Source organism: Lolium rigidum, chromosome 7, assembly GCF_022539505.1.
Source record: "Lolium rigidum isolate FL_2022 chromosome 7, APGP_CSIRO_Lrig_0.1, whole genome shotgun sequence".
NCBI classification, from domain to species: Eukaryota; Viridiplantae; Streptophyta; class Magnoliopsida; order Poales; family Poaceae; genus Lolium; species Lolium rigidum.
Genome location: NC_061514.1, coordinates 238644966 through 238650311, shown reverse-complemented (window position 1 = coordinate 238650311; position 5346 = coordinate 238644966).

Sequence of the window (5346 nt, the reverse complement as noted above, 5' to 3'; positions counted from 1 at the left end):
ACGGTTAATCCTTTGTTACAGCAAGCCGGTGAGATTGACAACCTCACTTCGTTTCGTTGGGGCAAAGTACTTTGGTTGTGTTGTGCGAGGTTCCACGTTGGCGCCGGAATCTCCGGTGTTGCGCCGCACTACATCCCGCCGCCATCAACCTTCAACGTGCTTCTTGGCTCCTCCTGGTTCGATAAACCTTGGTTTCTTTACGAGGGAAAACTTGTTGTCTGTGCGCATCATACCTTCCTCTTGGGGTTCCCCAACGAACGTGTGAAATACACGCCATCAAGCTCTTTTTCTGAGCGCCGTTGCCGGGGAACGAAGAAAGTTACACCACAAAGATTTTCAACTCCCACGTCAACGGCTCTTTTTCAGGCGCCGTTGCCGGGAAATCAAGACACGGCTGCAAGGGGAGTCTCCACTTCTCAATCTCTTTACTTTGTTTTTGTCTTGCTTTATTTTATTTACTACTTTGTTTGCTGCACTTATATCAAAACACAAAAAAATTAGTTGCTAGCTTTACTTTATTTATTGTCTTGTTTGCTATATCGAAAACACAAAAAAATTAGTTTACTTGCATTTACTTTATCTAGTTTGCTTTATTTACTACTGCTAAAATGGCTACCCCTGAAAATACTAAGTTGTGTGACTTCACTAGCACAAATAATAATGATTTCCTATGCACATCTATTGCTCCACCTGCTACTACAGCAGAATTCTTTGAAATTAAACCTGCTTTACTGAATCTTGTTATGCGAGAGCAATTTTCTGGTGTTAGTTACGATGATCTTGCTGCCCATCTCAATAATTTTGTTGAATTGTGTGAAATGCAAAAGTATAAAGATGTAGATGGTGACATTATAAAATTAAAATTGTTTCCTTTCTCATTAAGAGGAAGAGCTAAAGATTAGTTGCTATCTCTGCCTAAGAATAGTATTGATTCATGGACTAAATGCAAGGATGCTTTTATTGGTAGATATTATCCCCCTGCTAAAATTATATCTTTGAGGAGTAGCATAATGAATTTTAAACAATTGGATAATGAACATGTTGCTCAAGCTTGGGAAAGAATGAAATCTCTGGTTAAAAATTGCCCAACCCATGGACTGACTACTTGGATGATCATCCAAACCTTCTATGCAGGACTAAATTTTTCTTCGCGGAATTTATTGGATTCAGCTGCTGGAGGTACCTTTATGTCCATCACTCTTGGTGAAGCAACAAAGCTTCTTGATAATATGATGGTTAATTACTCTGAATGGCACACGGAAAGAGCTCCACAAGGTAAGAAGGTAAATTCTGTTGAAGAATCCTCTTCCTTGAATGATAAGGTTGATGCTATTATGTCTATGCTTGCGAATGATAGGACTAATGTTGATCCTAATAATGTTCCATTAGCTTCATTGGTTGCCCAAGAAGAACATGTTGATGTAAACTTCATTAAAAATAATAATTTCAACAACAATGCTTATCGGAACAATTCTAGTAATAACTATAGGCCATATCCTTATAATAATGGTAACGGTTATGCTAATTCTTATAGGAATTCTTACAACAATAATAGGAATACACCCCTGGACTTGAAGCTATGCTTAAAGAATTTATTAGTACACAAACTGCCTTTAACAAATCTGTTGAGGAAAAGCTCAATAAAATTGATATTCTCGCTTCTAAGGTTGATAGTCTTGCCTCGATGTTGATCTTTTGAAATCGAAAGTTATGCCTAATAGGGATATTGAAAATAAAATTGTTACTACAGCAAATGCCATCCAAGTTAGAATTGATGAGAATATAAGATTAATGGCTGAACTGCGTGCTAGGTGGGATAGAGAAGAAAATGAAAAACCAGCTAAAGAGAAAAATGTAGCTAAAGTTTGGACTATTACCACCACTAGCAATGCTAATGATTCACATGTTGCTGCACCTCCTACTATTAATGGTAAAACTAGCACAGTGGCCCTCGCAAATGCGAGGGCATTATCTAAATATAGAATTTGTATGTAAACAACATTAATAATTCAGAGCATCATATTTAGCATGTACAATTGTTTCGGAAAATAGTTAATTTTTCCAAAAAAATGACCAATGTTTTTCTACGATGTTAGTATACAATATTTTACTTTCTTGATGTTGGACCGGCTAAACAATGAGAAGTTTTGTATAACTTTGTCTACAATTTCTTCGTTTTATTTTCTTGGTCGGTTAAAAATGCATCACCTTGTTCTATAATATATTTGATTCCTAATATGGACACGTACGCCAAACACAAATTGGTGCATTTTTAAATAAATACGTTTCTTAAAATAAAAATAAAATTACGAATTGAGAATTAAAAATTAATTTGAATTTGCATTTCTTCTAGCCATTGTTAAATGCTAGAAAATTTGGACTGGAAGCTTTCAATCACACATTGTATTCGGGATTGAAGGTTGTAATAATTTTGCTATTTGTTCCCTCACTCTTGTGTTTAGACGCTCTATACTCTCACTCGTCATCGATTATTACAAATTGAATCAGATCAGCTCATACAAAAGATACATCAACCAATGCATAAATTCTAATTCCTCATACGCATAAATACATTTTATCCCCAATTACAACATAATTTGCTCTATTTTAAAAGGTCCTTACACTTGATATTAATATGATGTGTTGTCCGTGCCATGATAAATTAATTTTTCTTGTTGCTTGAAACTGTGAAGTCATCGGCTAACTCCATATGAAAACAATGAGCCTGTAGAAATTCTAATTCCTCATACGCATACCTACATTTTATCCCCAATACAACTTAATTTTATTTATTTTTAAAAGGTCCTTACAATTGAGATTAATATGATGTCTTGTCCGCGCCATGACAAATTAATTTTTCTTGTTGCTTGAAACTGTGAAGTCATCGGCTCCTAGGTCTGATGCCATGTTCAAGTACTATTAGACCGTGATTGCTTGATCGTGTGTCTAAGTACTGCTTTGATCTTCGACCCAAATTTGGTGCACCTCGCACCAGTGTATAGTTTTTATAAATTTATAATTTGTATTTTTGAATTTAAAATTTCCAAAATTTATTTTTAAAATACATATAGATAGTCCGTGTACCCATGTAAAATTTCGATAGAGAACTCCTAATTTTTGTCTATGGAAAAGAACAAATTTCTGACAGTATATAGCGATTATATATACTAATTATTTATGTCATACATTTTCCTTTTTTGTAATTCCACATATACAACGTATTTTTAAACAAAATTTCTGGCATACAACCTCTATGTATATATGTAGCTACGTATTTTTTCCGCAGATTTTTCAGAGACTGCAAAGTGCGATTTTCAAAATTTCAAAAAACAGTGCTCACCAGCAATGGTGAGCTTTCCTTTGTTCTAGAACTACAGCTAAATTTACTTTCGTTGGATGAAAGGCGGATCGCTTTCTCTAGAAGTCTAGATGAAAGAAGGAGATGGGTATTTTTTTTCCTAAAGGAAAATCAGGCGGTGTAGGTAAGCTACCCATCTTACGTGGAGCACATATAGAGGAGGAAAGCCACACGTTCAATTAGACGTAATCCATGCAAACTCTCTGCTTTCCATATTTATTTTACCCGGTCTCTTCTTATATACGGTTTCACATGTATCTCTTGAAGTTGTTTTTTTCCTGATCGTGTACAACAAAAGGCATGATATTGAACGTGTCATTGTTTACTTTTGAACACATATATTATTCTACGTAACACTCCTTATTTTTTAATCTCAGACGTTAAGATTTAGATCATCGGTTTATATTTTTTTAGCATATGTGGATTAACCAGATGCCTCGAAAATCAACTTTATTTTGCTTTTAGTATATGATAGATTAGTAACAATCAAAATTATGACTATCTTTTTTAATATTTATACTATTTTTTGTACAGTAAAAATATACAGTGATTGCTACAGTAAATACGTATAGTATTTGTTAATGTTTCCTGAATTTTCTTCTACGTTTTGCACTACTTAAGCACTGTGCTTACCTGACTTGTCATCTCTATATTACAATCACGAGTATATTACTTAGACCATCTGTACAACATACTTTTGTTGCGACTGGATTATTAATAAAGGTCGTGTGCATCACCACGATGCAGAGGCTGGGGTCATATCCCCTTTTCGAAATCCTGAAATATTTCGGAAGGGCTTTTCAAAATTGATTTTCAAGATACATCATGATTATGATCGTGGTAACCGATTTTCAACGTGATGATGACTTGATGTGACACTTGGCCGTACTAGTACGGTCTCATATTTTTGTATTACTTGGACTGTCGCCAAATTCGAAATCTCATTCCAGCGGCAAAACTTTCCGCCCGAAAAATACAAATATTTCACACGCTTCTAACTTCCCATTCTACCCTCGTAAAGATGACAACAATGTCCATGTATAAGTCGGTTGGTGGGGGGTCTACCCGTCATTTTTTTCGATCACCACCTCCCTAGCCCCGGAAACTAACCGAAAAAAAATTCATTTCCCTCAGACCACCCTCCGGAACTTCCCAAGTCGCTCTCTCTCCCACCTCCACGACCACCGCACCGGAACATCCCCGCCGGACTTCCCTGGCCTACCCGAGGCCTCGCGATCCTCGTCATCCGGCTGCCTGTCGGAGCCGCTTCATCGACGCCGTCATCAACCGGACCGGATCATCCCCGCCGAACCTCGAAACTATATGCTCATCCAGCAGTCTACCGCAGTCGCTTCAGCTACGGTATCGTCCACCCCACCGGAGCCGCTTCGCCGGATCCGTCGTCCACCGCATCGGATCTTGCTCACCGACACCGCTGTGCATGAACCGGATCTGCTTCACCAGCGCCGTGCATGATCTAAACTCTTCTACTCGTCGCTTTTCTATTGCTTGCCCGCAAGTTCTTGTTTAATCTTGGGGGAACTCTGTTTGTGCTAACGACGCGCCGTTACGTTTTTGCGGATGAGATGAGTAACCATGAATTGTAATGGCCGTCTCTCCAACCCCAAGTAGCACATGTAGCGTACTTCATCACCGGATCTATCAACCCCGGGAAGATCCGCTCGACTCCCACAGAGTGCTTCTCCTAATGTAAGTCCCTTGTTTTAGCGCCATGTTCTGGGTTCAGATGCTTGTTTGTCTGAAGCTCTTTTAGTTCATTCCTATATATGACCGTAACACCTTGCTATTTTCTAATTCATTGCTAACTTTAAGCGATTGAACATTTTGGTTTGCATTCCCTGCTCTGTAGATGTAGCCATCATAACTTCTATCTTGCTCAGTCGTTGTTACAAAAATTATGGCCTGCTACTATGTTGTTTGTGCCAATTTTTTACTCCATGAACATGTTGGCTTGCATTCCCTGTACT